Source organism: Aricia agestis, chromosome 15 (assembly GCF_905147365.1).
Source record: "Aricia agestis chromosome 15, ilAriAges1.1, whole genome shotgun sequence".
In the NCBI taxonomy this organism is placed as follows: Eukaryota; Metazoa; Arthropoda; class Insecta; order Lepidoptera; family Lycaenidae; genus Aricia; species Aricia agestis.
This window is the reverse complement of record NC_056420.1, coordinates 15037908-15049323: the sequence shown is the minus strand read 5'-3', so window position 1 is coordinate 15049323 and position 11416 is coordinate 15037908. Positions and strand designations below refer to the sequence as shown.

The following is an 11416-nucleotide window of genomic DNA, read 5'->3' as shown; positions in this document are numbered from 1 at the left end:
TCCATATTTTTCAAAATAAAATAATCAAACACTATCATAGTGTTAAATAAATTATTTGTGCGGCTGTTAGACAATTTAGGCTTATGTATTTATGTTTAGCTTTTATTATTTTAATCCTGTATAAACAATTAAGACGTTGTTTACGACTTGACCAGCAACTTGTTATGGCGTTGCCATGACATCTTTTGGACATGCGCAATAAAAGGTTTGTCCAAAAATACGCCGACGAACACGGCCATTGTCATTGGCCGTGTTCGTCGGCCTCTTATTTCATTAATTTTTTTTTAAATGAAATAAGAGGGCAAACGAGCAAACGGGTCACCTGATGGAAAGCAACTTCCGTCACCCATGGACACTTGTAGCATCAGAAGAGATGCAGGTGCGTTGCCGGCCTTTTAAGAGGGAATAGGGTAACAGGGGAGGGTAGGGATGGGAAGGGAAGGGAATAGGGGAAGGTAGGGAAGGGAAAAAGGGAAAGGCGCAAGCGCTGTTTCACGCCGGTTTTCTGTGAGAGCGTGGTATTTCTCCGGTCGAGCCGGCCCATTCGTGCCGAAGCATGGCTCCCACTGGTTTGTTCATTGCAACGCCACCAACAAATTGCAATTGAGTTAAATGTCAAGTCGTAAACAGTTGTCGTTGCCATGGCATGACATGATTTGGACATGCGCAATAACTAGGTTTTGCAGCGAATGCGCTAAAAATTACGCCGACGAACACGCCCATTATCTTTCTCTGTATTTTCTGATGCAAATAATTTTATTACTAATGAGAATCTAAAACAGAACAACTGCAAAGTTTTTCTTCCATCTTTTCAAGTTAGTCGTGTTGGCTTGGTTAGAGGTATTCCAGCCGATTGGTCTGATGATGACATTTTGGCCAATATTACTTTACCGTATGGTTGTGGGGACATTTTGAAAGTAAGACGCTTAAAGAAAAAAAACATTGTAAATAATACTGTACAGTTTGTAAATATACCGAGTCAGTTGTTTTTACATTTGATGGCCAAGTATTACCAAAAATATTTTTTATGTGTTATAACTCCTTGCCTGTCGACTTGTACATCTATCCCACCATACAGTGTTACAATTGCTGCAGGTATGGGCATGTTAAGTCACAGTGCAGATCAACCCCCAGATGTTTCCGTTGTGGTCAGTCATTCTGGTGAGAAATGTTCTGTAGATGAAGATTCTGTTTTCTGTTGTCTTTGCCAAGCTTCCCATATAGCCACAAGTAAGAATTGCCCTGAGTTCCAACGACAAAAATTAATTAAAGAGTCCATGGCTCACAAAAACTTATCCTATGCCGAAGCATCAAAACTCCACCCTCCTATTTCTAAATTATACTCAACAGTTTTAACCTCTTCTAGTCCATCCCCTTCATTTATAGACTCTCAGAAACAAAATTTCTCATCGGTCACCAAAAACTCTGCAAAGAGGACAACCACAGAGTCATATAAAAAAACAGTCTTCCGACAACCTAGAACACCACCAAAGTCAGATTACAGTCCCCCATCGGGTTCAAATGGCACTGCTTTGCCTACAAATGGCGATAATAATAATACTTCAGTGCCCGAATTAATTACAGCTATAATTATCTTACTCAGTCAAATATTTTACCGTCATCAGTTTCACCGTCCAACGTAGCCTCTGTAAGTAACTCACCTGAAATTAACTCCCATGCAGTCAGCAAAAAAAATGAAATCATTTTGTGGCGGTACCCACAATTCGCCTAACATTCCTGCATCGCGCTATCGAAGTTTTCTGAGCGCGTCGGTATATATACGACAGCTGAGATGTATCATGTGGGCTTCGGCCTGACCGAGCATAACACCTCGCTCGGTCGGAAGATCTTCCTTTGGCCACCACACGCATATCCCACATTGGTGACCCTCGACAGAACACGCCTCCTTCATCATCTTCACTTCCCGTCCCTCCGCACCGCGCCAGCCAGCATCGCCTCATCGGGTACATCGTCCACTAGCCGCAATGTACCGTGGCCTGGGCGACTCCGCATCGGCATCATCGGGCTTTCTCACTACACCGACCGGTCGGCAAGCAGAGCACATCTCTCCTGATCAGCACGTAGCATCGGCCCCGCACGGCAGCTATCCGACTCACTGGATCCCGTGCAGCAGCTTACAGTTCCGACTCACTGGGACTCACTGCAACAGTTCCGACTCACTGGAACTCACTGGCATTGGCGACTCAAGCGACAAGACTTCAAGATTCGATCTTCGGTCTTCGGGGGGGGAGTGATGTGGCGGTACCCACAATTCGCCTAACATTCCTGCATCGCGCTATCGAAGTTTTCTGAGCGCGTCGGTATATATACGACAGCTGAGATGTATCACGTGGGCTTCGGCCTGACCGAGCATAACACCTCGCTCGGTCGGAAGATCTTCCTTTGGCCACCACACGCATATCCCACAATTTATTTAATAAACAAATATCACCCTCTTATATTTGCTCTCCAAGAAACATGGCTTAAGCCAGAATCTCTTTTTAAGATTCCTGGCTATGCTTGTTTAAGAGAGGACAGATCTGATGGGTATGGCGGTGCAGCCTTACTCATCAATCATCGTCATTCATTTGTACATATTTCACTTCCATCACATAATCCAAATATTTCTATAATAGCAGCATCTGTAAATAACATCTGTTTTGTCTCATTGTATATTCCACATCCATCCTATTCAATATTTTTAGAAATTAAGAACACAATTAGCCTTTTGCCAAAACCTTTTGTAATACTTGGGGATTTTAATGCCCAACATTTGTCTTGGGGTAGTAGTAATAACAATCAGTGGGGTTTTGAAGGACTAAATTTATTAGATTTCCATAAGTTATGTATTCTCAACACAGGGTTCCCAACACGGCAAACTGCACCTAACGAGGGTTATAGTGCCCCTGATTTGTCTATTTGTACTTCAAATTTATCTTCTCTTTTACACTGGTCAGTTCTATCATCTAGTCACAGTAGTGATCACTTCCCTATTCTTCTGTCTCTCCCCTGTAAAAATAAAAAGCAAAATCAGCCTACTAATTCATCATCATTAAAATATAACTTAAAAAATGCAGAATGGGAAAAGTTTTATCATACACTAAAAAATAAACTACCCCATCTTCCTAGTATATCACCAGGTAATGAATCTGTTTGCGCTGATGCTCTAGCATCTGCTTTGATCGAATCAGCTGATGAAACTCTTCCTATTAAGAAAACACCTAAATGTTACATTCCATCACCTCCTTGGTGGGATAATGACTGTTCAGTCGCTATACATAAAAGAAAACAGGCTGAAAGAGAATATAATAATAATTCTACCTTTGAAAACTATGATATTTATTGTAAGTCTATTAACGATGTAAAAAAAATATTTAAGAAAAAGAAGTCTGCAAGCTGGAAAAAGTTTTGTGAATCTATCTGTCCGGACCATAGACATAATATATACTGTCGTAAAGACCACCTGACAACTCGAAAATGCGTGACCATTTTTGATCTGTCAATGTGTGCGTGTGCTAGTGATGTATATTTTACTATCGATAGTATAGTATTTTGCTATCGATAGTTTAGTCCGTTCGAGTTATTTTACCTGAGTTTCTATAAGAAATAAATAATATGCAACTTTGATAGATTTGTATTTCAAATTAGGTATCATAAATTTTAATTGGCAAAAAAAGGTGACGATTGAAAAGTAGATACACATTTTCTTTTGGAATGATTTTTCAATCGTCGGATATGTTATGACATGAGGTTCTTATAGGGGTAAATAATTTACACTTAACACATTATAAAGTTACTTATTTATTACTCAGGTAAAATCTATCTGGTAAATCAGTCCTTACATTGAAAGTAAACGTTGAAAGTAAACAACACACATAGTATATTATATTTTATTCTTAAATTAAATACATATTATAAAATATCATAATATTTTATTACAATTATTTTGAACCGACTTCCAAACAGGAGGAGTCTAGACGTTCGCCTGTGGATAAATTTTTATGTATGTTCAACGATTACTCCGCCGTTTATGAACCGATTTTCAAATTTTTTCTTTTGCTGTACATTGTATTGTTCCGAGTAGGTATCATGTTCACAAAAGTGGTGGTCTGGTGATGGAAACAATGAGAAATCGAAGTGACTCCTTGATATTCAAATGGGAACATATGGTCCCAGAAAACGTTCAAAATCTTTCGATTAATAAATTTAAAAAAGTAGTCAAAGAACGTTTTGTGCCAAAGCCAAAATGATTTCATAATTGATGGCACATCTTGGGAGTAGAATGCTGAATGACTGCTTGCAAGGCTACTTCTACATGACTTACAATTATTATGTATCTATCTATGTTTACATTGTATAATTTTTAGTTACAGCATTGTAAATTTTGTTTTAAAAGATAATTTTTTTTTCTCACTTTTTTTGGTAAAAAGTGGGCGTGCGAGTTTCTTACGCCGGTTCTTCTCGACGGCTTAGTTACCGAACCGGTGGTAGGCACCATGTATTCTGAAAATATATTTTATTTTAGATTTGTTCAGAAATAAAGCAATTTTGATTTTGATTTTTTAAAACACCAACTGTAAGTATAGAAAACGTTAAGGACAGCTAAAATGAGTAAAATTATTATTTTTAAACAAAAAATTAAAACCAACTTCCAAGGCAATGACAATAGTAATATTATACTTAAATGAACTAAAAAGTATTAAATAATTCTTATTCTGTACTCAGTATAATTCTGTTCTCAATCTTCATTATTTTGCAATCGGTACCAGCTAACCTAATCGCCAGTTCTCTGACAGAATAGGTATAACAGCAACTTATATACTTAGGACTGGTACCGACTTCAAAATTATGAAGATTGAGTACAGAAGAAGGATTATTTAATACTTTTTAGTTCATATAAGTATAATCTTAAATGAACTAAAAAGCATTAATTGCTTATAATTGCTTATTTTTAATAATTGCTTCAGTAACAAGTGCAACAGTATGTCAAACTTACTGGCACACATAAAGTTGGGATAGCTCCTTTAACCAAAATAGTATTTATTCTAATTTTTCTTTAAAAAATTTCAATGAAATGTTTGCTACATATTGTTGAATTTTTCTTGGGATTCCAACCAACACGCCCAATTAATTTCAGCCATTTTCCTCTTATTAGAGGATCTTGAGGGAATCTGTGAAACAAATGATTATGATATATAAATATAAACCTTCCTCTAGTTTTAGAGTCACTCTATATTATAGTAGTTATATTATATTAGCTATATTATAATATACTATTAGTTAAAATAAGATAATATGTCCTTTTAGTCCGGCCGCACATTATCCGAATTTGTGATCACTAAAATTCGGACGCCCCGCCCCGCTCATACATTTTGACACGTCAGAAATTCTTTTAGTATGATGGGTCTACAACAAAATGTATGAACAGAGTGCGTTCCGCCGGGCGTCCGAATTTTTCTGATCAGAAATTTCGTATAATGTGCGGCCGGGCTTAAGGTGATAAATATAAAGGTAAATGATTTTTATTTTAGATTTATGTTATTGTAAAATATCGATAAGCATATCGATAAATTTGATTCAAGCACTAGCGTATATGTAAGAAATTTTGATGAAAAATTTTTCTTCAAAATTTGTGTAATATAGGAACAATAGTACCTTTAGTTACGCAAAATATGAAAGTAAAAGGGAGGATTCACAATATTTTATTTGAAATAGAGAACTAAAGACCAGAATATAGCAAAAATAAACACATCGTAGCAATTAGGACATGAAGATTAATTACGGGTGAAATGTATATTTTTCAGGATTATTCCTATGATTTACACTGCAATCACTCACAGCACAAGTTATTATTGTTATATATAATAGTATTTGTTGAAAATAACATACGATTTAAATAATAAATTGCAAATACCGAAAGGGCATAAAAACGATTGACGACTTTTGACGACCTGTCAAATAAAAGTTGTTACAATTTTCATTAGACTGCCTCTCTCTTTTCATCTTGTTATAATTCCATAAAGGATTTTCTTCTCTCTCGCACTCTTTGTTGGTCTTTAGGTATATATTATGTCTATGGTCCGGACACACATGCTTCTATAGTTTGGAATTATATTAAAAGGTACAGGTCAGCATATAAAACTCCTTTTCATCCTATGCCAGACTCTTTAGCCATCGATTTTTTAAATAGTCTAGCACCTTCTGTATCACTTCTCCGTCCATCACCTTTAGGTGAAGTTAGCCCTAAAGATCATAACTCGCTTTTTACTCTTCAAGAGTTAAAAGGTGTTGTTGCAAATTTAAAAGACTCGGCTCCGGGCATCGATGGTATCCCATACTCTTATTTTTAAACACGCTTCAGATGTAATTTTAAATTATTATTTGGATTTGGTTAATTTAATATTATTAACGGGTAATATTCCAAATTCATGGAAAACACAGAAGGTTATTCCCATTTTAAAACCTAGAAATACCTCCGTCTTCAGCTTCTTCCTATCGCCCCATAGTCATATCATCAGTGTTATATAGATTTAAAGATTAATTAAATTGTGACGTAAATATTGAGATAAAAAGAATAAACTAATTTATTACATGAATTTAATAATATTGGAACAGAAGTAGGAAAGGGTATAGATATAGAGGAGAGGTTATCATATATAGACAGGAGTGATCATACAGAGGACAGGAAAGAATAATATGATTTAAATCACCCACTTCCAAACCGCAATCGCATGCATCATCGTTGCGGATACGAATTCTTTTTAAGTGCGCCGGTGTGATGACATGTCCCAACCTCATTCTAATAATTATAGATGAAGTTGTACTTTTTGATAGCTTTATTTTGAAGAACCAAGGCTTAAACTGAATCTCAGGTTGTATATACTTATAATGAACACCTTTTCTTTGACTACTTACTGCCCAGTCCTTACTCCAATCCTGTTGGAGAAAGTTCTTGGCAAGAGACGGCAAGTCGTGACAATAATTCACATACGGAAACACATCTCCACAAGAAACCGCATCTTTGGCCAGTCTATCTGTCTCCTCGTTTCCAAGAATGCCGCAATGACTTGGAATCCAAACAAATGTAACAGACAATACACCTGTGCATTGGTTTCTGATTTGTATGATTATGGGAAAACGTTTTGATCTAAACGTAAATCTACTCAATGCGTGCAGGGCACTCAAAGAGTCAGTAAAAATTACAGTGTTTTTAAGCTTTGCTTGTAATATGTAGTCAACTGCTTTAAAAAGACCAAAGCATTCACCAGTAAATACTGAAGTTTGTGGAGGAAATTTAACTTTTTGAACTATATTGTATTGGAGATGGTAAATACCTACTCCAACACAATTATTATTATCTACTGACATTTTAGAGGCATCCGTGTAAATGTGATGCCAACCTTGCCAATTATTCGTTGTTAAATAATTAAAAAAAGGCTTTGCATAATATTTATCAGATTTTTTAATTCCTATGTCATAGCGGATATCAGGATTTAAAACAAGGGATTCAAAGGATGAGTTAAAAAGCAGGAAAACAGGTAATCTATGTGTAGGGGCATCAAGCGACAAATATCGGATATAGCTATTAACTAAGCAAGGGCAAGATTTGTGCAACCAAAATTGATTATTATATACTAAATCTAACAGTTTTTTTAATTTCTGAATAAGGGGATGGTTTGAAAATTACAAACAGCGAATAAAAAACTTGTCAGCCAGATATTGCCGCCTTAGATAGAGCGGTGGTTCACCGCATTCTACCTGCAATGCATTTATTGGCGATGATGCCATGGCTCCACAAATTATCCTCATAGATTTTGCCTGTATCTTATCCAACTGTTTAAACCAGCTACGTTACAAGGTTCTAAAAGGAATGTACCATAGTCTAAAACACTTCTTATTAAAGCGTTATACAGCAATTTTAGATTAAACAGGTGAGATCCCCACCACACTCCAGATAAACATCTAATTGTGTTTAACGAACGTTCACACTTCGACGCAATATACTCATTATGGGCATTACCATTAAGTTTCGAATCTAAAATTACGCCTAAAAATTTGGCCTCCTTGTCAACTGGAATTTGTAATCCATTATATTTTACCACCACTGGAGGAGGAAAGCGCATACAGGTAAAAAGTACAGTGGAACTCTTCTTAGCTGAAAGATCTAATCCATTCTCATCTAACCATACCTTTAGACGTGCTAGGGCCCGCGACAGTCTAATGGAGGCTCTTTCAATAGATTGATCTATTACATAAATTGTTAAATCATCGGCGTATTGCAGAAGATACAATTCACCATCTATATCTGTTAACATATATGATTCCAAATCTGAAGTCACGCTAGTCACTACATCCTCTATATCTGACGAATAAATATTATACAAAGGAGGACTTATCACTGAGCCTTTGGGCAGCCCTATATCAACAACCCGCACCTCCGTCGACGTTGTATCTTGTAAAGGCAGAGCAATAAATCTTTCCAATAAAACGTTTATAATAAAATTACTTATAATTTCCGGAACACCTAATAAATCTAACTTTCGTTTGAGAATATCTATCCTTACATTATCATATGCTGCGTTTATGTCCAAAAAAGCTGCTAAAACTGATTTATTTTCTGTAAAAGCAATACGAACGTCAGTGATAAAAAGAGCTAAATTATCTATAGTAGCTTTTCCTTTTCGGGATCCATATTGCAGTGTTGCCAACTTAGTGGAATTTCCACTAGATCTGGTGGTTTAGACGTACCTTTCGGTGGGAAAAATTTGGTTTTAGTGGCTAGTGCATTTCTTAGTGGATTAGATTATTTAAGTTAGTGGTATCTTTGACGTTAAACCACTAGTTTTTTTATTATGTTTCTAATCCTTGAAGACGCACGCTGGAAACTTAGCTCTATTATTATTATCTTTATTCGTTTTGCTGCATTCCAACGCTGATATAGAGCGATTATTTAGCATGATGAATGTTGTCAAGACTTAACAGAGAAACCGGATGAAGTTTGATCGCCTTTCTTTCGTGCAAGGTTAGCACGCGAAGGCAAATGCTGTAATAACAACTTAATACTAGGGTTGCTGAGGATTCCTCTTCCGCTTCCTCATAATGAGGAAGTTCCGCGATATTTTAGGTTCCTCAACCGTTACCGCATCCTCATAAATTAAAAAAAAAATCCTATTCCGCTATCGCTTCCTCAAAATTTAAGAGGAATTTATGAGGAATTATACTGCGCAAGCGCGTCGTGTATCCATTCATGGCAACGCACACGCCAGAGCGCGAGAATTGTATCATTTAAGTACTCATCTTTTTAGGGTTCCGTACCCAAAGGGTAAAAACAGGACCCTATTACTGAGACTTCGATGTCTGTCCGTCTGTCTGTATGTCTGTCTGTCTCCAGGCTGTATCTTACTGTTGCCGCTATAACAATAAATACTAAAAACAAAATTAAATTAATATTTAAGGGGGGTTCCCATACAACAAACTTAATTTTTTTTGGCCTTTTTTGCTCGTAATTAATAATGGCAACAGGTACGCGCTTGAAATTTTCTCAAAGTCCTTAATTTTATGTGTACTTTAATGATTAATAATAATATTAAAATACTATTTTTCCTCTTTAACGGTACGGAACCCTTCGTGCGCGAGTCCGACTCGCACTTGGCCGATTATTTATGTGTGTGTGTGTGTGTGTGTGTGTGTGTGTGTGTGTGTGTGTGTGTGTGTGTGTTTTGTGTGTATGTTACTGAGCTCCTCCTTAGCTGCTGGACCGATTTTGATGATTCTTTATTGTGTGTGTTTTGAGAATGGTTTAGATTCATAGTTTGGTCGGCTGGAAAATGCCTTTTAAATTTTTTTTGTGTAATGTATGTACCTGGTTATGTACAGACTGGACAAAGGCTTTTGGTTTGGGTCTGCTGGTATTTATAATTTCCTATCATCCCATTCCTCATCCGCATCCTCTTCCTCAAAAAATATCCTCTTCCTCATCCGCATCCTCTAAATTTGCGCGTGACAATTCCTCTTCCTCCTCCTCTTCCTCATAATCACTTCCTCAACAACCCTACTTAATACCAAATACCGTATAACAAAAATTAGAACTAAAGAAATTTATACTTCACAAACTGAACAAGTAAATGACAATGATTCCTCTAAAGACGTTCATCTTTACTCTTTAGTTAAGTACCTATCTTATACATAGGTACCTACATAGGTAACTAAAGTTTTCCTTTTTGTAGTAACAAAAATAATTATTTCATAATAATAATGACGTTGTTGTTGTATTATTTTCAAATTATATTCAGATAGGTTGTTGTTGTCTTTACGTTATTTAGTAGAATTCTGGTGGTTTGAGAGGCCATTTAGGTTTTAGCGGTTTCTCGTGGTTTACGCTGCTGAATTTGGTGGGTTAGTAAAAAAAAAGTTGGCAACACTGCCATATTGACTTTGGGCAAGGAGGTTATATCTATACTAATATTATAAATGCGAAAGTATCTCTGTCTGTCTGTCAGTCTCGCTTTCACGCCAAATGCCAAAACTACCGAACCGATTGTAATGAAATTTTGTATACAGATAGTCTAAAGCCTGAGAAAGGACATAGGCTACTTTTTTACTGGAAAATAGATGGCGCCGTGCGTCTTCTACATCGCGCTGACGCTTGCTCAAAAGTCTTTCTATAAGAGGTGGTATCATCTTACATTTAAGTCTCGTTTTTTTTCGATTGTTATATCTATTCTACGGTATTAAATAACTCAGTACTTTATCTGTGCAGGCAGTGACGTAACCTTAAGACCAAATTTCACCAACGACTGTTAAAGTTAATGCTCGAATTAGTATCACGTTAGCTGTTTCGTTTTTCATATGAATGAAAGAGAAGACATTTTAACAAGCTGTTAACACTAACAGACGTTGGTGAAATTGGGGCTAAACCTATCAATGATAAATAGTTTATGGGTAAAGTTGTGTAATTGGGGGGCTAAATAAGCTTTAAAATTTGGCATAAAATATAAAGTTTAATATAAAAAAATGAAGTACTTATTGTGTGCACACTGCACAGCTGTATTGATTTAAGGGGTACCAGGGTTTTTTTATAAAAGCTTTTGACACCAATTTTGTTGACATCGCGCGCTATAAACTGAAGTCCACGCGGACGAAGTCACGGGCAACAGCTAGCTGTTGCCCGCGACTTCGTCCGCGTGGACTTTTTCTATATATAATAAAGTACTCTGTGGTTATATTTTTTAATATGCCACTCCAAGCGGTTTTTTACGAGATGCTCTGCAATCTTTAATAATATAATATAATATTATATTATGAAACTTTCTAACTAGATCCAAAATCCTAAATTCCGTACTTACTTTGTTTTTCCACCGCCTATTCCCTACCTTTGTTTATGGCAAAGTACACCCCAGTGTCAGTGCCAAATCCC

General features: G+C 36.4%; 1 protein-coding gene across 1 annotated transcript in view; it reads right to left on the bottom strand.

Moving 5' to 3' along the window:
- Positions 1–3933, bottom strand: part of LOC121734393 (glycosylated lysosomal membrane protein-like) — a 38121-nt gene extending 34188 nt beyond the window's left edge. The window contains exon 1 of the mRNA XM_042124991.1: positions 3911–3933. The gene's annotated coding sequence lies outside the window, so the exon portion shown is untranslated. The remainder of the gene's footprint in view (positions 1–3910) is intronic.
- Between the last annotated feature and the right edge of the window lie 7483 nt (positions 3934–11416).